A 27,425-nucleotide genomic window follows, 5' to 3' on the forward strand; every position below is an offset into this window, starting at 1 on the left:
GTATTAACAAGTGTCAAAGGACGGATACTTTTTTTCTTCCCCTTTCAGATTTAGAGGACAACCAAAGCCACTGTTTGTGTGCGAGGTCTTTAAATAGGTTTACATCGATGTGGTTTTGTGGCACATATTGATAGCATTGTTAATTTTGTTGTTCCTTTGGAGCAGGTTCATGTTTCACATGGTCAGGTATGTTTGACCATGTTGGATAGACTGTATGTCTGACAGTTTGAGTGTACTCCACCACCCTCCTGGCAGGCTAGCAGAAAGTGCCTTTTAGTGCAATTACATGGGTTTCTACACATCAATTAGCAATCCAATTAAGTCCTGATGTGATGAATAGCGGTGAATAGGAGTGGAGGAGCTACTGATCTCGCTAATAATGATCTTGCCGATTACGCTGATCAGTCAGTGGCTAAGAAGACAGACATGCCAAGGTCATCAATTAACACATAGAGGGAGGGCTGGGAAGAGAGAACGACACAATATTATCGTATGAAAATAATAGCAGAATAAAAGTTAGAAATGGGTTGTATTTTTTTGCACTATACTGATTCTAATACATATTTGAAAAACAAGCTGCAGGGTTTTAGCTGAATAGGCTTGATGAGGGAACAACTTAACCATGACAGAAAAATGAATAATACTTTTTCAGATGATTTTTGAGTTGATTAAATGAAAATGAATGTACTTTAGCGTGATTAAAGCTACTTAGTCCAAATATGTTCCCCAGTTAATTTGTCATTAACTTGTAGTCTGCAATCTTTTTGTGTGTTTTGTGTGTGTGTATTTAAAGTGAGCATCATATGACTTGTGTTTTTGCTCATTTTACACAGAAGTACTGTGTGTGTTTTTTTCTCCCATGTTCAAATCTCTGCACTTGGTTCAATATAAGCATATTAATAGTTACTACACATCACATTTGACAAAGGATCAAGAATTTATTTTCCATCCTTGACAGTTCATCATTTACCATACAATGTCAGCGTTCTACAGTCAAAATAAAACGATGAAAACATCCTTATTCTGATTCATGAGCTAGAATGCCGTTGAGCTCTTTCAACCTTTTCCCCTTATGCCACCTTTAGAGTACTGAGTGCCCTGCTAATATTTGAAAGTTCACGCATACTTGGTTACTATGGGCCACTGGTTAATTCTTTTTGGGTCAGTGACTTTAATGAATTAGATTTCATTCCGTTTTTGTGCTCTCTCCCCCTCCCACTTTGTCAAGCTCTGATTAGATATTTTAAGACTTGAGCAATGCACTCCCTACAAAGTGAGGTTCTGGGAATTCAATTATTCTAGAGGAAGGGCAACAGAGATATAGTAGTGCTAGTGGGTTAGGAAACAGATCAGTCAACATGTAAACAGTTTCAAAAGAAACTTGCACTCCAGATGAGTTGTTAAGCTGGAGTAGGAAGCTTTTTGCATCAGTCAAAGATTCCATAAAAACCTTTTGTTTCAATTCAAATGGTCTGAGAGAAAACTAGACTGCTGCACCTCGTCTTGGCTCTGTTTTCAGGCTTTAGAAAATCTGTCCCAAGATGGGGGACTTTGGCCAGTCACTGGTCTTTTCAGAGAGACAATGTATCTATTGGCTGTTCTCCTGCTGCAATTCAAACTTTTAGGTTTAGTTGGAAGCTTCGAGCAGAGTGATATGATGCAGCAGAGAGAGAGGTGAAAGGTTTTTTGAATTGCTTTGTGCCATGCAGCAGCCTCCGTGGCTGTGAAGTAAAGCCCATGCAGAGGTGCCATGAACTGCAGTTCCTCAAATAGCCACTTGATGCTAGCTATAGAACAAGTCAGCTTCCATAAGGTCCTATATTAAAGTCAGCAGGAATAACTACAGCCTGCAGCCTGGTACAAAAAAAAAATGTTTTGGTCTCTTTAGCTAATTTCCCCATGACAACTGCACTGAGCCTGAATATTTATATAACTCAGACTCACTTTGATTGACAGGTAGGTGTCATAAATAGTGGCTTGCTTGAGTAGACAGGCATCATTCAGCCCGCCACAGGTCCAGTGGTTATCTATGTATTTGCCATTTTTTAGATTAGCCAGGAGACAGCAGATGCAGGACTACCAACATGGTGGCAACCAGAGTCACCACACTCTGAGATTCAAAATGGCTCTTCAAAATCCTGTGGGTGGCATCACAGACACGTCCATTCTTTATACTGTCAATGGTTTGCACCCACAGCAGCTTTAAGAATATTAGACTAAATTAGAATAAAACACCTTTTTGATCTCAAAACACTTTATTTCTGTGCATCTGTATGTTGACTTGAATACTAAAGAGCAATCTGTGGTGTTGTTTGAAGTTGTGATAGACCATATATTTAAGCTCATTAAATCTGACATTTCATGGTTTAATTGTAGGAAAAATTCAAATTGAAATTAAATTGTTGCCATGGTTTGCGACTCTTTCTGAATTCATCTATCTGGAAGTAGTGTTCGAAAATGAGCTGATTTTTATCTTTCCCCTGTTGTCTTCTGTGAAGCAACTGTGTATTTGGTCACCTTTTCTCTATTTGTAGCACTTTTTCCAAATGCTACCCAAATGTTGTGAAAATTGTGAATTTGAGCTGCCAAACCAGCATCCCAGGACAAAACAAATGGGCTCAGGTGGTTATTCTAAGTGCCTGGCAAAGTTATGGAAAGGATCTCTACAGAGATAGACCTTACAATCCTTTTTGTTTAAACAGCAAACATATTGCTACCATTCACAACTAGACTCCGTTAATGTTTTACCTTGCAAGTCATAACATTGTAACTTCTTTCAAACTGGACAGAAAAAAAACCTAGAAACAGCAAAGAGAAAAAAACTGAAGGACAGATGACTTTAAGCCATATGTACGGAGAAATCTTAAGTCAAATGATCACAAACTCATTACATTGTACATACTGTAATTAAATATAATATACGTACAAATATATATATATATATATATATATTTAGATCTACAAAGGGAGGAAGAAGATCAAACAAGCAATTTACATATTTACAAGCTATAGGGACACTGTAATAAGAGATTCAGAGAGAAAGTGTGAGAGAGAAGAATCTCTGCTGAAACTTGTCTGCCTCGCACAGCACACATACTGCTGCCTGAGAGCAAGGTGCAAGAGGAGAGAGACTCTGGCGGCACTGTCAGCAGAAGAGTTGTACAGCATGCATGGGAATGAATTACAATATAATTCCAATATATTCCTTTTCCCTGATGGTCTGAATAAGTTGCTAAATTTGTCACTTTTTAGAAATAAAGTTGTAGTGAGAAAGATGCCAAGTTGGCAACATTGGTCAAGACCACGCCCCAGTGTTTGTCCTATGCAGGTCTCTGCTGCATTCTTTAAATTTGCTGAGAGAGATAGAGAGGTAGCAGAATTTAGGGGGCAGTTACTCTACATACACAATACATTATTGAGTAAATCTACTTAGTTTCACTTTCAAATGAAAAGATTTAACTACTTGCAAGTGTTCATGAGGTAAGCATAATCAAGTCTAATGAATACCGACCGACCTCTGAATAAACATTCATTTCATCCTCCATCCATGCAGTCATTCTGTTTACCAAGAGGAAAAAAGAGTTTATTTTATATATATAAGTTTTGAGATTAAAATGTGGATTCATCTTCACTCTGGTTTATCAACCTCAACTTGTAGCTGTATGAAGGTACCCAAAGACTGGACACAAAAACATTAAGTCAGGAAGTTTGACTATAGTAAGTAATGAAAATTGGTGCCTGTTGGTTATAGCGTATAGCTCTTATTGATCCAAACTCGAATCAGAAAGCAAGCTCAAAAAGTAGTATTGATTAGTATTAAGTATGACTTCTGACTTTTAATAACTTATGTAGATTATTTCAGTAGGTCTTCTTCAGTATCATTTTGATCTCTTTATTGCACTCAAAACATGGCAACATCTTTTTAATCTGGGTCCATACTGCTGTAATAGAACAAATAAAGGCAAATATAAAGGGTGATTAATGTGAGTAAACACAAATGATCATTTGACTGAACCAGTGAGTAACACAAGGTGAAAATTTGCACACACTCATTAGAGTGATTGATGCACATGTGATGACCACCCCTGGACACAGATTATACCTTCGAATGATCTCATTTTCAGTGACTCATACAGTAAGTAATGCTTGGATTGTGAGTATTTTACACCCAGCTTCTTCCTTGACAGAAGTTGTATATTAAACACGTATTTGTTTTATATATTTGTCTCCTTGTAAGTCATGTGTGATGCACAAAACATAATCATGAAAAAAAAAACAAACAGACATGATAGCATTGAAATTCATAAAATGAATGAGATTTATTGAAAGAGAGCTTTATTTATCAATTTAACACTCCCAAGTGACTACATTAGCATAATGCTGTCGAAAGCCATCACAGTTGCTGCCCATCACAGACAGGTTGTTGTTATGAAATGTCTATTCAGACATTTCAACAAATTCTGAGAGCCATCGCGCAACATCGTAATTAAATAATAGCATTATATATTTGAATGACGCTTGAAAAGGATCTATTCACGCTAAGCATTTCTTTTTCTACTTATAAATCTTAAGGACACCAGAGATACAATTTAATGATTATTTTCCTTAGAAACAGGTAATCATATCTATTCAAGACAGCACTTTCAACCTCTATAGATGTGCAATATCAGCATATTCATCACCAGTGACCTTTAGCCTGTGGATCTTTAGCCACTCCACTGGCCTTCATGCAGCTCGTGCTTGCTTTTTTTTTGTGAATATTGTGGATACTTCAAAAGTGGCTGAGGTGTGGGCATAAAACGTCTTAATTAAAGTGCATGGTGTGTCATGACTAAGCATACAACAACACATAAAAGCCGTCGCAACACAGCAGCAGAGGTCTGCGCTCTCTGAGCGCCTTTCTATACTTTATAGGTTCTGCAGTATATATCAGTGTTAAGATATTTTTTTTTCTCAAACTTCTGTTTTGTTTATTATTTTCTATTTCTATTAAAATGTCCAATTGTAGCCCTTGTTCCCTATAGTTTTGTTTTTTTCCACTACTTTTCCACACTATTTGAGCCTGTAAGCATTGTATTGATCCATATAGTGATTTTACACTGTAAATCATGGCCTGTATAATATAGTGTTGCCATTATTTAAATTATTTGACAACATACAGTGGAGAGAGGACAAGAAACTAGGGGAGAAAGATGAATGACATGCAACAAACATTGTGGTTGGCACCATAAATCCATAGAAACCAATGTTTTTACATCACATTCAACAACATCTCTGAAGATGTTTTGTGTAGCTCCATACGTTATGTGTGGTGTGCATGTTTTTGTGTTCTGTTCTCTTAGACATCTCATTTGATAAACAGTAAGCAATGAAAACAAACAATATAGCATGAAACATGGAGAACGAGGAAAGAACAGTGCAGAAAGTCATCCTTGAGATTTGTGTGTCTAAAAACCTTACGAACAACTAACACTTGTGAATGGAAATGATGTATATTCATGAAATAAAAAAAGAGCTTCTAGAGAATGCAATGTGTAAAGATGTAGTTACGGGGTGATGTGTGAGCTCATCAAAGTGTCAGGACAGATGTAAGAATATCTCAGGATGTTTCAGGCTCATCAAATCTCAGAATATCTAACACTCTAATAGGTGTATCTTGCAGAAAAGATGTGTTTCATTCAGTGAGCAGTACAGTTATTTGACTATTGGCTGTTTATGTAAAAACAATGTGAAATATGATAATTAAAGGCTTAATGCCTGCGCAGAAGGATATGGAAAAGTTAGATTCAAAGATGCTAATGCCTTCTGTAATTAACACATCTGCTGTTTGTGCAAACTAATTACATCTTTACAGTCTGTATGGCTCATCACTCCCTTGAAGTCAATACCATTCTCGAGTAAGATTCTCCAGTTTTCACAATGTTTAGTAGTACAGCAGCTATGACGGTGTATAGGCCAAATATAGGACTATTAGTTGAGAAGGTAGCCTGATACACTTCAGTGAAGTGTCCGATGATTAAGTGTTTTTGAGTTTGTGGATGGAGTATCTTGTTGGATTGTGTTGTCTTTAACTTTGTCCACACTGTCTAGTTTATCCTCTAGACAAGTCAAAGAAAACCACAAACACAAAAGAGTATATACTATAGACTCATTGTCTTTTTAGGAGTGCACACACACACACACACACACGTTCACACAGAGACAAACAATCGCATAGTACTGACGTAGAAGTGATTGGAGATAGGTGGATGTATGATTGCCACTGATTGTCGTAGAAATCTCTTTGTCCCAAAGAGTACAGGTATGGACGCCACTTGTCGTCAACAAGCATGATTGCTACCATTCTTTGTTCAGGTGGGAAAAGCATCATACTGTATTGGCTATCTGGGGATTTTCTTCTCTTTCTAGTCTCTTTCATTTACTAAGGTCTCAGAAGTTTACAGTTTTGTTAGAGGTAAAAATGTGCATTTCAGCAGGAATTTTATTACTTTCCATTGCCTTTGCAGCAATAAAGATAGTATCTATATTCAAACTCAAATGTGGTTTAGAGTTGAGAGTGTGCTTTGTGCAAAAGAAGCCCAGAGGAACATGCGTGAGAAGCAGCTGGGTTGGTGGTATTACATGGGGGTACACATTGTACGGTGGGTAGGCCATCCATCAGGGAGACTGCAGCTCCCAAAGGCAGTCTCTTCGAGTGTGCTGCCTGGCCCCACTGCTGCACACATACTCTTAGCTTGCTCTAGTTATGAACACACACACACACACGCTCACACACACACATTCACAAAGACCATGCATACAAACAATGATAATCATATGACTTCAAAGTAACTAAACAAGAATAAGATGCCTTGCCAGTGACTGCCATCTCATTGTGATTTATGCCAGCTTTGGAAAACAATAAGGCAAAATAATCTCTCTTGAGTTAAGTAACTATTCATCTAACTCACCTGCCATGTAGTGTAGGTGCTGCCTATATTTGGATTACATGATCAAAGGGATACAGTATGTCTTAGCCCACATAACTACAGAAAAAAATAATGTTCTGTGTTTATGACATGTGGAAGCTTTTTGTACCAAGGCCAGTGGCCAAAAAGTCCTAACTCATTATAAAAGAGCTATGGACAAATAAGTAAAACATGACTGTCATGACTAATTTTCATAGATCCAAAATAGCTTTGAGAAAAACACAGTAGATACTTTTTTTGTTGTTTTTTTGTTTCTTTTCCTCCTGTGGACAGGTGTTTTAAATTAGCATTTTGGTACAACACAAAATTCAGCACATCTGGTGTGCATAATTGTATGTTGCAGCTCCAGTGTTATTGTTATGTTCGTGTCAATAAACTTAACTTAGCTTAACTAACCTTCAACCCACAATTTTACACTACCAGCTGTTAAACACCATTACTCATTACTTTCCCATGTTCGAAGGTGAAAACACCCCTGTTCACATGTGGTCAGAAACCGCCAACATTACTGAAGCCTTGAATGGCCTCCCAAACCGTCTGTGTGTTGTAGTTTTCCACCTACTCCATCGCTTTTATCCTGAAGCCATTGTGACGAATAGTCTAATACGTCTTACTACATATAGCTCAGGATTTGTATGTCAGCTTTTCACACTGTGACGGAAGCTGCCATGAATGTTGCGGACAGCAAATTGTATCATACTGTGATATTATTTTATGTTTGGATAATTGTGTCCACCTCCTGCATAGGCTGTATACGCATGAACTTGAATACACACACACACACACACACATACATGCACACACCCATCTCTGAAAGTCCCTTTGGGGCCACTTACACCAGGCAGGGCTGGGATGCATCTGTGTTGATTTGTGAATAAAGCTGACCTGTTTCTGTGTACAGTGTGTGTGTACAATATTTGATTTATGGTTTGATTCTCATCTTTATCTCCTTATGCCTTCTCCCCCCCTGATTCTTTAGAAAGAAACATCACCCATGTCTTTGAGTGATAGAGCATTGTTGTCAACCATTCACGCATTAAATATCTTTGGTTGTCTTCATAATGAAAGAAATTCTAGACCAGGACCTTATGCTTTGAAGGCTAACTTACAGACTATAGAGAGACATACTTTGTATTATCACTGCTACATTTATTTAGCTTTTTTTTTTTTATCTCTGTTCTTTTCTTAGAAATATGGCTATCATTATTCTGTCTCATGTTCCCTTGATTCACATTTAAATGTGGCTGATTTTCTGCTGCTTGCATGTGCAGTGAACCAAACCAGTGGGCCATGAAATATTTCAATAATCTGGCAAAGTGAATCCTCCTACATGTAGCACATTTGCATATCACTTTGAGACGATCTATATTGTCAAACCAGATTTAAGAAAGGAAGAGAGGCTCACACTGGGTACACGATGTCTATGTTTGTGTATTAGTTCTCTGTGGAAAAAGCAGGTATTATCCAGTTATCAAGCACTCGCTAAATGCGTCATTTCTACATCTATAAGCATCTATAACAAAACACATCTCACTGTCAAGTGGCCTGCAGAAAAGACAGAGGCAAAAGAACTCATGAATATCTGCTTTACCAAGTGATTATGCATATTCCATTATTCATCAGATTAATTATTGAAAAGAAGTGATCTATGTTCTTCACTGTATATCGCCAACACCTTCACTATAAAGGTATTCTCTCTGACTATTTACACTGACCACATATGGAATTATGTGTAACATGATTATACTTGTAGATATTGGTATGACAGGTTCCATTAAAAAATATATATATATGTAATATTATGAGATGATGCACATTTGTATTTGGTGTTATGACAATAGGCAGTGCCATTTCTATGGTATGAGGTGAGAAATAAATCTCTGAGCTGACTTTTAACTCTAAACACACTTTTCATAACTCACTTACTTTATCTGCATATTAAAATAATTTTTATATTATGTATGTTTTTAGCAAGATGTTCCATGTTTCTTTGGCTCAAATATATAGTGCAGCTATACTTCCTCCATGCCATCGTTTTGTTTTTTTCAGGTTGTTTTTTTGTTTGTTTGTTTTTTTTTTTCAAATGTTGCATACTTAAATAGCACAGATTGTTAAATTATCTCACAATACATTAACAACTGTTGCACTATTGAGAGACTGAAGGTAAAATTTTCCAGTCATGCAATAATACACTTATGAAGTTTGAACACAATAAGCAAAAGATGAATCATTCATTAGTAAGTGAATCAACAGTGGATGTACATAAGTGATTAGTATTGCAATGGTTTTCCATCAGACAATAAAGCAGGTGAAGAAAGGCTACTGATGATATTTACTTCAGCTGAGAGATGAACCTCACAATGTCGTGTGTTATTACTGTTCATATTGAAACAGTTTGTCATAGAAAAGAGAGAAGGATGTTGATGATAACGACGATGATGTCAACGTGTCCACCCACATCCAGACAGGTTCCAACCTGTAGGCACAGCAGTGTGTCACAATACCATCAACTTCACATTTGTTTTATAATAGTTGCATTGTGTGCTGTTTGTATTGATTTAAAACCATATAGCCTTGGACCTGTCAGCTCTATTTTTCCAAGTCTATCCAGCTGAAATCCAGTTAAGGTTATGGTGTCATTACATGGTCACTAAAACTATATAATGACATATTAGGTTTGATTTGGGAACTACATCCAATGTCCTACAACAACTTGTGTCAAGCTCAGTTGAATAATTTAGTTGAAAAGTTTAATGCATACACCAACCAGGGTTGGTAATTGCATTACAACTTACAACTTTAAAGATATTCTTCTGTAGTATCATTCTGTAGTGGGTATGTGTTATGTTGGTGTATGTGGTCTCTACAATCTATTACTGTGACAAAAGGACATATTGGGAAATATTTTCTGACAGAAAATAATTCAGTATTCCATGTGGGAACCATGCATAGCAATATGCCTGATATCTGTTAAATTCAGTGATATAAAAGATATAAAATTGCCTTTCAGTTTGAATTTTCTTCAGATTATTTTTTTAGGGGAGCTCACATTTCGTCTTCCCAATTTCTCAGTCTTTATCTGTATTTACCCTCTCTAAATTCCATCTTTTCCATTTTTTTTCCTTTTTGCTATTCTCTTTGTTCCTTCTGTTTCTCCTCGCCTCATGCTTTCAAAACCTTCAGAATTCACAAAGCGCATCAAAGAACTTTACAACATTTTTGAATACATATTGTCCATTAAAATGATTTCCAATTTCATTCTTAGTAGTTAGCCTCTAGTTAATGATGATGTTATATTGTATGACTGAGGTTTCCTAATTTCATGTTACAAGACTGACATTTATGATTCTTATTAGCAGCTTGTTGTCTCTGTATGTGAATGAACTCGCTATCAATTATGTTCTGAATAGAAATACTGAATGTTGGTGGCCTGACCTTCCGGTGTCCAGAGAAATAATCACACACCTCTTTCAATTGCTCCATAGTGCATTTATGCAGATGGACTCCCTTTCTCTCTCCCTCTACTCCTCCTTCATCCTCTCATAAACTTCTGAATATTTACCTTGCCTCCCTATTGCCATCAGCATGTTATTTTATAATCATTTGTTCTAAGATGGCGTCTCGTCTTTCTCCCGGCACCTTTAAATGGATCAAAACATTGCTTGTGTGTGTGTGCATTTCAAGTGTCTTTGTTTTTAATATAATCACAAAGACATTCTCCCTGCCAGATTTCTTTTCTCTCTTCTGTTGTCTCACAGCATAATTGAAGAGAACATTGAGGTGTAAGGACTGCTACTGGATCCCTGATAAGTATCATAGGACAGATGCCAAAGTACATAAAGAGCTTAAATTGGCCATTAAATGAAAAATACTCAATATTATTATTTTTATAAGAGCAAATCCCAACTTCTCTGCATGCGCTCTGGTGTCTGCTGTTGCTATTTTCCCAAATAAATGGGATACTGAGAAGGTTTTCAGTGTTGTACGCTGTCTGTGCTGACATGATGTGTTATTGAATCGTTGGATTCAGAATGGTCTTGCTTCCGGTCTCTCTACTTTCTTGCCACTATCTCTCCTCTGATTCTCTCACAGTCTCCTTAATATTTGACCAAATGGCTTGAAGGGACTTCTCTTTACATCCCAGACTCATTATATATATATTTTATTCTCTTATTCATTTGTCCAACTCTGAGATGGAACCTTGTCTTTCAGTTCTTTCAGCTTTTCCTTCCTTTTCTTTTTTTTTTACCTTCACCCTCACAAATATGAAGATGTATAAGTGCTGGCATGGAATTCAGCTCAAGGTGAAATCCATATGCACATATTTTAAATACTATTTAAACAATCTTATCAATCAATGTTGTGGCTTGTTTTTATAATATGAATTATAGACGTTGGCCTAAATGTTTAGACTGCTAGTACATGTATTTTGCATGATTATGGCTGCATTTATTTTGCCCTGTCGATGTCATGCATGCACACACATTACCTGCAACATCACTGCAGCTCAATCCCTATACCCAGACAAGAGCATCACTTTTCAGCAATTCTCCTTTTTAACAACCCCAGATTACATTCAGGTAAAGCCAACCTAAATACATTCTACAATATCTGTACATACAACTACTGCATGGTTATGGCAATTAAAATAAAAATATTGGATATTGTTACAGAAAGATTATTATATTTAGTGAAAGGAAAACGTTAGTGTAATGTTTTCCAAGATTAAATTCAAAGGATACTGGAGTATTGCTGCCATGCCATGGTTGAATTTAAATCCTATGTTAAACTGTTTATTTTAAGTCATATGCCTTGGCTTGATTCCAGTTTTCTCCTCTGTACTTTTTGTGCATTAAGAATTCCAACTGCATGCAGTTTACTTGAGTACTGAGGCACCTTCACTCCGGGGCTTCATTTCTCCTTCACTTCAATATCACTTTTGTTTTCAGATTTACAAACCTGCTCAAATTTTACAAGTTAGCAAGAAATCTCAGTAGTCCCCTGTCTAAGTGGCAACATCAGCTGGTGTCTCTGGTGAGAACTGAGCTGTGCCAAAATAACACACCATGAAAGACATTGCGGACTCAGGAAGCTGTCACAATGGGCTGGTGCAGAGGAATTTCCCCTGTCAAATTACGCTTGTATGAGACCCAAAAGATGGAGCTCATCACATCACAAAGGGGGAGAAACCTGATAGCAGAATTCCCAATCCTCAGTTTAGCAGAGATTTGAAATAACAATCCCCATCAGGGCCAGGCAATGTCGGTTAACTTCCCCATTCACTGAACAATGGCACATAGCCGACCCTCCAGAAGTATTGAACAGCATCAGGGGACACAGTGCAACAGAATCAGCCAGAGGGATCTCTCACTTCTTAAGATGTTCAGTAATATGATCCCCTGCTATCTACATTACCATACTGGATCTAGCAGCCAGGTAGGGGCCGAGGCAATAGGGTTTTAGAACGATAATTGATTTCCATTTTTTAGAAAAAGGATTGGGGATGTTGGAGAGCAGCAAAAGGACCCTTTTGAAAGCTGCAGCATTTAGGCTGTAAGGCTACATTATACCTGACTCAAGGAGAATCTGATCTGTTATTCTTGTACAGCTCTCTGAGGTGTTAGAGTGCATGAATAAGCTATGGGTTACAAGAGTTCTCTGGTTGCCATCAGACAGCTAGACAGACATGCAGCGGAAGGAGAGGGGCAGAAAATGGATGTGTGCAATTTTATCTTTTTCACTTAGAGGATTTGTTTCCAGGGACCCGCACTATCTCTCTCACTGGACAGATCAATTAGAATGGTGTAGTGTTGTCTCTTAAAAGAAAAAGAAAATAAGAAACCATTTAGGAGCATTGTATGAGACATAAATGTCAGAAACAAAAAAGAGTAGTTACAAACAAACAAAAAATGGTGTTGTGCCTTATCACAGACATAGTATATATTCTCCAAGCGCCAGGATTTCCGACCATGCGCTATCAAGAGACTGGGTCTTCAGCCAAATGGAGTTCATTGCCCCTGAGTAAAAGAAAGAGAAATGCCACCCTGGATAGTTGAATGACAGATGAGTCATTTCCATTTATGAGGCTGAGAATGCTCACACTGATCTGCTGTCATGTCTCGGCGTGATTGAAATGTGTTTGTGTGTATGAGCTTGTGTGAGAGAGACAAAAGAGTGGAAAGAAAGAAAAGAGAGGGTGAGAGTGTGATGATGAGATTTTGGCTGCATTATTCTTCTAGCCATCAAATTTTTCCATTGGAGGGTCCCACGCCACCCACATTTATCCAGCCAGCGTCATCGTTCTTTCACCCTGCTTACAACGTGGCAGGTGTGTCTCCAGAAAAAGAGCATGGTAGTCCACCCCCTTCCAGATGCAGACTGATTCGATCCTTTCACAAATCTAAAGAAGGGAGAGGAAATGTGCCGCCTGTGTAACATGAAGTTGGATTTAAAACAATCCAGCTGAGATGTACAACATTTCCAAGCACATCCACTTACAGGGGCTGAATAACTTAACATTTACATCTCTGCCCACACAGATAGTATATCCACCGTGTATACCCACTGAATATTCATATAGTGGAATCACTTGTTTGCAAAAAAGACAAGGAAAAGTCCTACAAATGTAAACTTTATGCAAGTACACGATCAGCCAGATGGTTGGAATCCAGGTTGGTGTATACAGCACGTTACATTAAAATCAATTTAAGGTCACCGAATAATATCTGATCTAGCAGAAAGCCATTTGCAGCTGCATCTCGCATCAGCATCTTTCACTTTAACTGCCAGTTAACTACCATTTAAACTTTAATTAGCTGTATGCATGCAGTACCCACCACAATGCTATTGTCTCTACGTAGTATTCTTAACCAGCCGTTAGCCCTTTTGTAGACTGAAACACAGTTGGACACCCTGAGGAGATTACAGATGTAGTGCATGCACAAGTGAAGGCCAGTGATTCATTACACATTTCTGTCGACACTGATCAGCAGTTGGAGGCAGTAAAAAAAACATACCAGTGTGGAAAATATGGTCTTGGGTATGTTTTTTGAGGGAATACAACCCCAGGAATACAATTCCAGTGCACTTTAGTAAGAAACACTGAGTTTGGTACCACATTGTACCTGTAAGCTATAAATTTAGACTTTATTGTTGTGAGAGTTGGCTTACTTAAGATGTGATCACCTGGATGACTTGACTTGACTTTAGACTCATAGCAAGTCTGTATCCATACAGGACGCGTTCAGACACAATACGAAGTTGTAGATCATCCATTCAAGCCACAATAAACAATCACTGTAGCTGCATGTGTAAAAGACAAGGAAATAGACTTGAAGCATAACAATAAGCAAACCACTATGCCACCCGTGTAGACAGTCAGATTGATTCAAATAGGAGCTTCTCTGTTCCGTCAGATGTATGTGAGACAGACGGCTGAACAAAACCAAGCTGAAACACATCCTGTGTTTACACACCGTTACTTTCAAAGCCTTAAGACTTGATTTGTAGTTGTCCCAGCAGACTTAAAAGCTACTCTGGTAACTCCTCGTTAAATGTTGTCAGAGCAAAACCCAATGAGCCAGTAAAACTATAGGTAGTAGCATATTATTTCCTTCCAATCCTCAGAAAATGTTGCCACAGCACTGATGGCCCAACCAGCCAATTAATTATCCCTTTCTTCTCACATTGTTCGAGTAAAGTCAATGCTCCCACTGTGGTGAGCTACCCGTTTAAGTACCCAGCAGCAGACGCGCCTCTCTGCTCACTGTTTTCACAGTACTCACAGTACACTGCAGTACTTACAACAGGTTAATTACGCACTAGCCTCACAGCCTCTCAGAGCTGCGAATGTTGCTAGTTACATGAGTTGCCATTGTTGAACTCCCCCATTATGCATCCTGTGTCTATAATGCACTCCTGAGAGAATATAGAGATTTAATTGGCAGACTGTTGCACAGAACCAGTTGCATGCCTCTCAGTCACCTGTTATCACAATGCTGACTTCAAAGATAGCAGCATTTGATTTTTCAAAGTAGGATCAGAACAGAACATTTTGCAAGCGCTTCAGTTTTTCCATCAGCCGACGCAGTCTCTGGTAGCCCGCTATCACTCTTCTGGCTCTACCTGCTAAATGCATTTCAATCTGCCATTTCTCAGCAGAGCTACAGAGACACATAACAAGCTGCGTGTCTCTCCCAAATGGAGTGAGCAACAACCGCGGAAAGAGCGAGAGAGAGAGTGAATCGCTGAGAGGAAAATGTCTGAGCTGTTTGTTAATTGGAGAGAACATTTAGCAGACTCCTTCACAAACATATGACAATCCCACCTGTTCGTTTGCCAGTCTCCCTGGCTTATGTTACAATATGGAGCTGACAGTACTCCCTGAGAGTTTGGCTGCTGTCTTGACAGGAAAGGAAAACTTGAAACACTTGCCTTGTCAAAAACCCACATTACGATCCTGAAAATGTAAAACCGAAAAATCAATGATGTGTGTTTTCTTTGAAAGGGTATGTTTTTTTTTCCCCTCCATTCTTTCTCTTCACAATATTCTGCTGGGTTACAAAAGCCACACTGTTGAGTCCAGATGAGCAACTGATTTCACTTGTTCAAGGCAAATGTTCAAAAGTGCACGCTGAGAATAGGACTGAGTTTCATAGAAATAAAACTTTGCCGTTTGTGTGATAGGGATTTACATTCACCTCTTCTTGTTTTAGATGTGCTTGCCTAACAGGTGAAAAATACTCAAGAGACATACAGGGACATCCAGTATCCAGGACGCACACTGGCAAGGGGCTAGATAGCTCTACAGATACAGAATACAGATACACACTTAAGTAGTGCCACATCATTACTCTTGGCAGAGTTAACCTGCTGAGACTTGACAAACTCTAAAAAGTACTATTCAACATAGTCAGGTGACATAATAACCATGTCTGCCACCATATTAACACATAAACAATTTCCATTAAAAATATAATGACCATAGTGCATGTGTAAGTCACAGCCAACATCCTACTATCACAAAACCAGTAGCCTCAGCTGTGTCGTACAGATTGTGACATATGGTGCACACCATCTGAAAACCGTGTACTCTAAACTACTCTGCAGACATTGCCAAATATAGTTTGTGGAATATAGGCTAGTAATATGTATTCTGAACCCCAAGAGGCTCTTGAACCACAACCTCTTCTCCCTTTCTCACAAGTGTACTGAAAGTAAAGCGTTATAAGCTTGCCTTGGCATACACATCAGTTTTTTTCTCCCCCCCTTAACATTTGGAGCTGAAAGGATTGGACTCCAGACAACAGTCTTCAGAGAACTTAACGATCATGCCATCTGGAGGCAGGGAAGTGTTGTAGCCACTGATATCGATCATCTTTTTACACTTTACTCTCACAGATGGTAAAAAAACACCATCTGGGCACAGGTGTTGGTGCTTTGAAAATGAAAAGCAGCCACAACAAAATATCCATGAAAATATTTGTCCTCGCACTTCTTAAAGTCTGCTATAATTAGGAGCTTTTAATGTGCAAACCTTTTAGGAGTTAAAGTAGCCGTGTTGCTGCATGTAGGTGAATGTGGCTATTTACACACACACACACACACACACACACACTACTATACACCTACTCATGTGTATCTAACCCTCATAGCTTAGATTTCATTTGTTGAAGTTGTTTTTAGATACAAACTGTATTTATCATCTTCTTCCCAGGAAATACTGTGTATAAAAGATACTCATATTAGATTATTGTTTGTGCATGACATAAAATGGTAAAATAAAATGGTTGTCATCTCACATGAATCAGTTTATAAATGTTGTGGGATAGGATCCTTTTTTGCAGTCAACCACAAAGTCATGGAAATGCACCTTTGGAAGTCAGACACATAACAATGCTGCCATCAAGTGCCCAAACAGTATTATTACATCTATATCATGGTTTTAGTTATCATCATCATCATCATCATCATTGTAGTAATGCAACATAAGGCCATGTCCTTTATTTTTGCCACTTCCACCAGCTGTCCAATTTATCACAATGTGCATCTTCCATGATGAAAAATGGGTCAGTGAGTGTGTGCTCCGTAAATACTTTCTGCACTGCAGGTGCAGTTTACAAATAGATTTTCTTCTAGTGGAGCAGGGAATAATCCTGTAGTTTGATTTTTTGGGGGTAAAAGTTTGACTATTAATGGTTTTAACACTCTGTCAGTATGGCCACTAGATGTCGCTGTTTACCATTAACTTAATCTGTGGTTAGTAGAGGGTACACCTGCATCTTCAGTAAGACTTTGGTGCAGTAAACAGACACAACAGACACAGTATGTGGAGACAGATTGAAAATCACAAACAGAAGATCAGCCTTGTTGTTGTTTATGTGCTTCCTTCAGACTGCAATCATCAAATCAACCCCAGCTGCAGACACAAAGTCTGTGAGAGAGCGTACAGGTGTTTACTGCATAACTAACTGCATGTGGACTAATAAGGCGACTGCAGCATTGTTCTTACAGTTGTAAGATCTTGTACGGTTATGTAATTCTAGGATTGAGAGAGTCTTTTTTCATTATTTGTGTTAATAAAATGCTGCATCAAAAGTTTGTTGATATTGACCATCAAAAGAACACTGGGTAAATGCAGCAGCAGCAGCAGAATTGGTTTTATGTTAAAAAAAGAAAAGAAGTTAAATAAATGAATGACGATCCAACTCTACTATTAAATCTCCCCATACTGAACGTTAAACCAATAGAAAATGTAACAGTTGTTGCAGCTTTTTGCAAGATATTCCACATCTGAGGACTGTACATGTGTGTTGAGGCTGAGCTGTTGTTACGCATGCTCAAGGAAAAAAAGCACTGTAAATTGTATTAAATTGTTCCATTTCGAACCCACAGTACTTCCACTTGCTTTGTTTTGTCTCCACCAAGCCAAAATGTGGTGACTGTAATCAAGCCTGGAGCCAGTGAGAGGGAGAGAGAGGGAGAGAGAGAGAGAGAGAGAGAGAGAGAGAGAGAGAGAGAGACTATTGCTTAGATCCATCTGGCACTCACCTGGAGACAACATGCCCTGAGGCAGCAGCCTATCAGAGTACGGCGTCAGCAGTGTTAGAGGCCTCCGACCAAACCCAGTCATAGTTACACTCAAAGGGATCACACTGTATTTCTGAAAGCCAAAAATAATTCAGATATTTTTTCTTCTTTTTCTGTTGAAGTACATCAAGGCTCTGTTTCCATTTCTCTCTTTGTATGCGCATAGCACGCTGACTGCACGTTCTTTTTTTGTTTGTTTGTTTGTTTGTCTATAGCTGTCTCTTCACCCTCAAGTATACACTTTGCTAGAAGATGATTTTCTGCAGTCTGTCAGTCTATCAGTAGTGATAGTTCTCTTGGGTTTGATCCTCCCCCTTTTGAAAAAGGATGTAATACCATGGCAACACTCTCTCAGCAGTTTTAATTTTCAGGAAGTCACAACACAGTGAGTGTGTCGACATACTCGAAATGGATTCTAATGTCAAGCTCTTCGTGCATGTGAATAAATACAATCCAAGAAAAAGCAAGACGACAGATCACAATAACCCCAATCCAAAGGTACTGTAACTGAGGATAAGGATTTTGTGTAAAATCCTACACAGATTCAATTATCCTAATTCATGCTTTGTAAGCAACTATACATTTGACATAGTTTGATTTTTTTAAATGTTTCTGGTTCTTTTATACTTAGAAATATTATTCAACAAACCTATAATTTATACATGACCAACAAGGTCACTAAAGAACAAACGCATATTTAAGGAGAAGCCTGTATCTCCCTCTCATCCTCTTGTTACCTTTTGGGATTACAATTTTTTGTTTGTTTTTCATTTTATTTACTATGATTTGAATTGTTATCATTTCTATAACAGTGGAATAGCGTGAGAAAAGAAAAAAACAGAAGAAGACAACAAGATAGACATAATAAATAGGCACACGACAATAACATAAAGAATTTATGATGACAATGTAAGAGCAATATCATTATAATACCAACATAGTCATTATCATCATTATATATAATTTAATGTAATAATGCATATTAGTTAAATATAATAATAGGTCCAATTTGAGCGCTTGCAGCTGGTATCTTGAATGGCATTTGCATCCATGTGAAAGAGTGCTGAAAAAGCCCTTTGAGTGGTACATCAGAAAACGATAGATATGTAAATAAATGCATGTCCATTTGCCAACCAAAAGATGTAACTAAAAGTTTATTTATGAAATAATTAAATGCACTGATTCAAAAATAACAAAAATTGATCTTGATCAGTAAGTCACCAGTGTTAATCATGCATTTGTGTGTCTTGTGTGTTGTTGTTTTCATTAAACTATAAATGAATGTTTTGCTGTTTTGAAGTCCTAAAGAAAAGTATGAGTAAGCATGACACAGATATATATATATATACATATATACACACACACACACACACATATACACACACATATATACACACATATATATATATATATATATATATATATAAACAATAATAATTGAATAAAGAAAATGACTCTTTATTACAGAGTAATCAATGTGGTTCTTAAATGTTGGTACTGCCTGAAAAAAAAGAAGAAGGCCTAATCAGCAGTCAGAGGAGCTCTGACATTACTGGCAGCATGTGGGTTCTGCTTTAACACACTATGGAAAATTTCCCAGTGTGGCCTATGCAGTTATAACAGTAGAAAAATAGCACAGTCACAGCCATAGTCTCATTTCTTAGACGATGGTTGAACCACAAGGGTGCGTGATTTTGGATCCTTTGATGCCAGGCCTGTTTACATGACATAATGATGCCCATTCTGTCAGTTTAAAGCATTTCAGTACTCTCCATTGCTTCACAGAAGACACTCATCAGAGATTCACATATGGTCTGTTTGGTGGTGGAGATGTGGCTCATTATCATGGGCAAAATTATATATCAATTGAAAATTTTGCCTTTATGTCAGTGTTTATTGTGATGTGTGTTCTGGAAAAAAAAAAAAAAAAGAACTTAAATTGATACCGTGCAAGAGAGAGTCAGGAGAAGGAGATGGAGAGAGACAATAACAAAAACCAGAAATTTTAAAAATGTTTAACATGGGATGTAAGATCTTGTATGGTGTGTGAAGACCCCATTTTGAGCCTAACTGCTGAGAGCTGTGTTTACTATAGGTGGAACAATTTGTCAAACAATGACACAACAAGTTGAATTTTAGAGAAATGTGCCTGTGGCTTTGCTCTCTTCTCCCAGCTTCTCTTGTTCTTTTAATGTATTCATGTGCAGTATATCTGTATACACACTGCAAATCTATGTTTGCATGTGCACATTGCAAGCATGCAAATGTGCATATCATGTGTAAGCCTACACATGTTTCTCTTGTGGTCACAAAGAAGCATTTTCAGTGGGAAACCCCCAACAAGGTTATGTCTGTGTGTGGATCTGTTCTTATATATTCAAGGAAATGTATTCCACTCTCTATTGTTAAGATTTACATTTATTTTGCTTGTGATGTATTTAGGCTTTTAGTTATTTGTTATGCATATTTAGGGCTAGGATTAGGATTAGGTTTATCATTTTGTATATTTAAGTTTGTATTTAGTTTTCTGTGAAGCAACTGTACAATAGGAACATTATTTTAGAAGACAGAATAGAGTACTGTATATTGTATTGTCATATAGATGACTCGGAGTGTCATCTTCAGCAGCCTGGGTGGTCTTATTGGGACTCAGCTCTCTAGGACTGCTATACCTACTAAGCTGCATGTTAATTGGAGTGCTGCATTATGTTTCCTCATGACCATGAGCTGGGTTCTGTTCAAGGTTTCTGCCTCTTAAAAGGAAGTTTTTTTTCTTGCCACCATCGCCAAGTGCTTGCTTATGGTGGGAATTGCTGAGTCTCTGTAAATAATAATGTGAAAAGTACAGTCTAGACCTCTGTAGTGTGTCATGACAGAATTTCTGTTGTGATTTGGCACTACATAAATAAAACAAAATTTAATTTGATTAGTGCACTGCGCTACCAGGTTATAATGAAGTAGTAGTGAGTACATTCCACCAACTCTTTTGTGTCTAACACAACTATACTTCATGGTATAGTTAAGGTGACCGCTGAGTAGATTCAAATGTTTATGGTGGCCAGACAGGTGATATCTAATTAGCTAACACGATAATGAGTTTAGTCCAAAAGAAGAGCTCACGTGTCACAGGTCATGTTTTTGGCCTGAGGCAGGGGAGGGGCTGAATCTGACCCCAGAGTCCAGTTCCAAGATGGGATTCCCCCCAGCCCCCGAGGGACGAGAATATATGTAGAAAAGTAGGGGGAAATAAATTACAAGTATTGTAGCAAGGCTGTTTGTCAATCATTTTGCTAATTTCACAAGCCAGGGAGCAAATTGTTGCTTTCCTCTGGTTGTACTACTATACTATAGACATGTATTACCAACTCTTGTATGAGATTGTATTAACATCTTACATTTTTGGCGACATTGGTGATGTTGATGTACATTGGTGTGCGTTAACAAATACAGAGGTTTTTGAGTGCATCAGGGGCTGGAGGTAAATGATGCAGGTGCAGTTAAAGAAAAGGGGGAAAGGGAGGAAGAGGCTTCGTAGAAGGCGATGGCAGATGATAACTACAGGAAGATGAAATCCCACACATTTTATGTTTGAGCTAGATTTCTTTTAGGAAGCATACATGACTATCATTGGCTTTGAGTTATTATCATAACACAACATCTCACACATTTTGGAAGAAAACATATAAATATTCTGATAATTTAAATCAGGTATAATGAGGTATTGACAAAACTAATACCAACTCACCTTTTTTCAGCAGAACTGACCAAACAAGCCAAGCTTTTGTATTCTACGATTAGCATCCACATAAAAAATATGTTACTTGTTTGTCATGTTCTTGCCGATCTGACACTCTCAGTTCTGGCAAGTCTCAATCTCCCCCGCACACTGCCAGACTTGTTCCCAAATGGGCAAACAAATAACAGAACACAGCAGAAAAAGCCTTGTTCTCTTCTAATGTGCAACGTGTCTGCTTACCTCGTGGGAGGCAGAAACAAAGGACTATGAGTCACAATTCACCACCCCAGCTTCCTTTCAACTGTCACCCCATTTAGTCTCCAAGCAGAGCTCTGATGGTTAAATGTTGGACAAGAGTCCCAGCTTTTTGACAGTTCTGTGGTGGTTGTGGTTTCTCTCTTTCTCCTCTCTTTCTCTGACCCTAGCTGTCTCTCACTGTGGCCTCACTGCATCTAAAGTTCCTGCAGATTAAAGGATCGGAAGGAGAGGAACACACACTGTGCTAAGTGTGTAGTGGTTTCCCCTTTAATCTGGTGCTATTTTTATATGTTTGATTATGCCATCATGCAGTCAGAATCGATGACAGAATACGAGGCATGAGTGCAGATGACTGAGAATGTTGGCAGCAGCTGTTGTCATCTTGATTGACTGTCATGTGAGACAGATGCTATTTTATAGAGGGTAAATAAGTCAGTTTCACTGACTATAAAAATGTTTAATAAAGTTCTGGGTTTGTACATGTGTTTGCTCAAGATTTATTGGTAATGTGAAATATGGAAAAAATCAGAAGTCAACCCACCGAGTCATTTTTATAGTTCCTCATTCCCTGTGAGTCACACAAGATTGGATTTTCACTTTCTACTCATTATTATGAAGTGAAGTAAGTTATTGATTTGCACATTAAAGGATAAAACACATTAACATCTTGCCCCTGGCAAGTTGAAAGCAATCCTTGAAAGCAGTCCTTCGATGTCACCCTCACTACAGTGTGATCAGTTTTAGCAAAACCATGAGTTAAGTGCCATTTATGTATGCCATGATATGACTTCAGACAGCTTCCTTGCCAGCCATACAAAAATCTATGTATTTTGTGGCCGGCAGCTGTCATGGTGGCATGATATCCAAAAGCCACATTGCTGTACCACTCTGGTGGTACTCTAGATCTCCATAATTTTCTCAATTCCTTGATCTGTGTCCATCTGCGTATCTGATGGCTCGCCTGCAGAGTCTGTCTCTGTCATTTGTTCCAGCACGTCCCCGTTAAGTCTCTGTTACTCTCTGGGAGCGTAGACCACAATAACCCCTTGGGGGATTTAAGTCCTTAAAGCTGTTTGCGTACATTTTAGGTACTTGGGGGTCAAAGAGAGCAAGAGGGATGAGAAGAGTGGCATAGACAGAAACAGACACAGAACCATAGAGAGAATGGTAAAGAAAAGAGGTTGGGGGGCACAGGGGAGGTAGAAGGCACATTTTAGTGGAAACATGTTTTTAGTATGAGCCTGAAATCCTTCTGAACAAACAGTAATTGGAAAAATATGAAGGGGAAATGGCTGGATTTAACAATAAAAGCCTTTTTGTTCTTCTGTCACAAATGCATTGCCTTCAATTCCTGACGGCCACGTTTGCCTCATTTTAGGAAATTAATGCAAACACTGCATCGACTGTGGCATTATCCCATTTGGCATTTTACGCCAAGTACTGCAGTGCTTCAGTTCAGCTCAGTTTTATTACAGCTACTACTACTTTTGTAGTGGTGTGTCGATCGTGAACGTATCGTTCAATTTGAACTAAGCTTTATATGACTCGGGAGTAATGAGTAGTCTCAGGGAGTGATTCGTTCATTTTTGTGCAATACGTTCCGTCGCCACAACAGCTGCATAAGCTCAGTCAGGACAGGAAAGAGAAATGATTAGTTCACAACTCAACTATGCGTCCTCAGGTTTGAGTCTCTCGTTCATTTGTCACGTGACAGGCAGCTCAGCCACAGGCCTGTGTGATGAGCAGGACGCAGTGTTTCATTTATACGGATCGTTCATTTGTCACTCAGGCTGTGTGACAAGCAGTATGCGCAGCAGTTCGTTGATACGGATCTGTCTTTCATTTATTTGTCACGTTTACATCGGCCACAAGAGGGCTACACCCTGCATTAGTGAATGAACGAAATGACTCAAAAAAAGATTTGTTTAATTTACCGTCCGAGAGTAAGTGATCCAAGTCAGTTAAAAGACTCCAACTTCCCGACACTACTGCTTTGGTGACGTTTAGCTGAAAAAGTAATAACAAAGAAATATCAAGATGATATTTGCAGGATGACGTTTGACACACGAAAATCACTTAAAAGTGAACCTTATTTAACTTTATCATAATGTCTCAAATGAACCTGGAAGTAGCAGAATTATACATCTGCCTGCTTGTCAAACAATTTTCTGAAGATAAGCTTTCAACTTAAACTTTTCTGAGGCAGCTATGATGCTTTAAAAGCTGAGTTTGATTGAAACTCCCTACAAGTGCTGGTTACTATGCCAGTCTATAAACACAACACGTCATGTCCTCTCTTTTTCACTACACACACGCTGAATTATTTTTGCCAAAAAAGCTACAGAAGCAGCTTTACTACAGCCCGTGTTTCTTTTACAGGCCTAACAATTTGACCAGACTCCTGCTAGGCTTCTGACACATTGTATCATTCAGTCCCTGCCACTTATCCCACAGAAACTTTTCTCTAATAGCCGTGAGACTGATTTACACAGCAGGGGTCATTAAATGTGGAACCAAAGAGACACTTATGAGGTTGTAAAGCTACCTCATTGTAAGTGTTTGCCCTAATAGCTTCCAAATGCCCAGGGCTCATCTGACTATGATTTTCACATCAATTTATGACATGTAAACAAAGGCCCAGGCCAGAGGAGTGCAAAACCCTGTGTACTTGTGATGTGTTGCTTCATCAGTCGAGCCACAGGAACAGCATAAGGCAGGTGTGTGAGAGTGAACGTGTTGCCAGGTTAAGTGAAACCTGCCACAAGATTTAAGTCAGGAAAAAGACTTACATAGATAGTTATACATCATATAACAATGTATATATTACAATTGTGATTGCTCAGTAGTGGTGCTGCTTAGGAATAGGAGTGTTAGAAAAGATTAAAAATGAGTCAGATTCCTTTTATGCATACAACAAAGCTGATTCTGATTCTGATTAAATACACCCTTTGGAGTTTTTGGCCACAATTTTTTTCTGCATCTCATGCTGTCGTAGCATGAGTATGACCCATTCCTGTGAACAGTTTCATCTTATTCCATGGACTGACAGTTCAAAGAAACATAGCAATGTGCCAGCACAGTTCTTAAGAAGGCTGTAAGCTAACAAACATGGATGTAAACAATACAAGGTCCAAAATATGTTTTAAAAAACTGTCATGAAGAAGGAAATGCATTCACCACATTTGTTTGCACTAAAAACTACAAACAATGCATTTAAGTGAAAGACAAGTGAAAGATTTAATATAAACACATGTGTTTGTAACAAACTCTATAAGGAGGACAAACATGTCACACTAATAATTTTAACAGGTTTTTGAAATTACATTAACAAATAGTATATGTTTACACCTTCATTAATAGACCACTTGGAGACAGGTCAAAAAGCTGTAAACAAAACAATGGGTTAGCAAACACCTTCCTATTTGCACATTGTAATGCCCTTGCTATATGTTCTGTATGTGACTAAAGAGTCAGATAAACGCCTTCCCAGCACCAAGACTCTCAGAACAGTTGCTCCATTGTCCACGGGTTTGTTGTCGATAAAGGAAAGATGAAACTAAAACATACAAAAAGCATAATCAAAACTATTCTTGCTTTTAACACGTACAGAAAAATAAACATTCCATTTCAATCTGTAATATGAATTAAATCTCTATGTATGTATGTAGTGTATATTTAACATCAAATGTAATATATGGCATCATATGTTAATATATCAATTATCTGCTATCTATTTATTCCTAATTATTTGTATAGAAACTTCCAATGGCCTAGGAGCAGTGCAGTCATTAGTCATTTGTAACTCAGTATATTTCTAGCACCAAACTTAACAGAATGTAATCTTATGCCAAAAAATAGTCATCTATATTTAAAGATAACAATAAAAACAAATCAACACAACTTTCTTCTACTGTAACAAAACACACATCAAGCAGACATGGAGCGACATTAGTATTCATCTGAAGTTATATTTTATCTTACATGGCATAAATCCAATATAAACTCTCCTTTTAGCTCTGGATTGGTCTCCACCAATTCCTGAGAAACATATCTGGCTCTTTAGCAGCTAAATGCTCCACTAATCTTCACCAACCAGTCATTGTAGGCTATTTGGTGTGGCAGGTAGCGTACACTGGGCTATCAGAGCTTGTTTACTGAAAACAGCTGCATACATACATACTCTCTACATCTCAGTTTACAGACATTTTCACACTGACCACCCATGCTGCAGGAGATGGCACTTCACATCAGACTATACAAATTAATTAAATGATCAACCCAAAGCAACTAATAATCTTAAGGTATACGCTAATAATGATTTAACCTGTGAATTCATGCTTGTACAAACACATGATTTGCCTGTGACTCCAGATATCCGACTGCAGGTGACAGGGTTAAACCTGCAGCTTCTGCCGTGACTCCTCCCCTGTCCTCTCCACCCTGCGTGCCTGGAGGCAGAGAGGGCGGCTCGGGGCCGACTCATGCCATGCCAAAGATTCACACCGGCAATTTGAACTGTCAGTGTGCTCATGAATCACCTGGCTAAGGCATCATTACTCTAGAAGATTTATTGGAAACACATAGGCCAAATTTTCATGCTAAAGCAGCAAGTGGAATAGCCCCTGGGGGTTTGAGGTGGGAGGTGGAGAATATAAGGGGAAAAGAAGGAGATAGAAAATTGGGTGTTGACGACGATGAAGCTAGAGGTGGTTGGAGGGCATAATAGTGTTGTGGTGGTTCAGCTTTCAAGATCATTTTGATCCTGGCAAAGCTGCTAAACAGCCTTTAAACACTAGAGTCATATTTTTACTAATGAAGATGACGCTGAAATAAGAAGAACTGACTCATACGCAGGATGTTTGCCCATTGACTGATTAGTGATTGCACTGCTTGGAATTAGTTCATGAATCAGTAATGGTGATTATGATTCTGAACAATGTTCAAACACTTGTCCTGAACATGATGTTCTGGCTCAGAAGAAATAAAATGAGCTAAATGCATAATAATGTTTGGCTTTGTCCCTGATAAGCGGAACAAAAAGTATATAAATGAAAAGACGTTGACAGAGTGGGTCTTTTCTTTTTGTGTCCTGTGTAATAATATGAGTCTTTGCTCACTTGCGTGTGCAAAACATTTCCAATTGTTTTCAGTTACCAGATTTTACAGTAGGAATGCAGTACAAAAAAAAATGGTGCTAAGTGGCTGTAAATTATGCGTTCATCTAAGATGATGTGTGCATGTGATTGAACATGTGGATGTGCTTTTGTAAAATTAATATGTAATGTGTGGCACCATCTATTTTTACACAAAGCACAAAATAAAGCACTCTTTCTTTATTTACTCCCAAAAGTAGTGCACAATGATGACAAAAACAT

This window comes from Larimichthys crocea, chromosome VI (assembly GCF_000972845.2).
Source record: "Larimichthys crocea isolate SSNF chromosome VI, L_crocea_2.0, whole genome shotgun sequence".
NCBI lineage: Eukaryota > Metazoa > Chordata > Actinopteri > Sciaenidae > Larimichthys > Larimichthys crocea.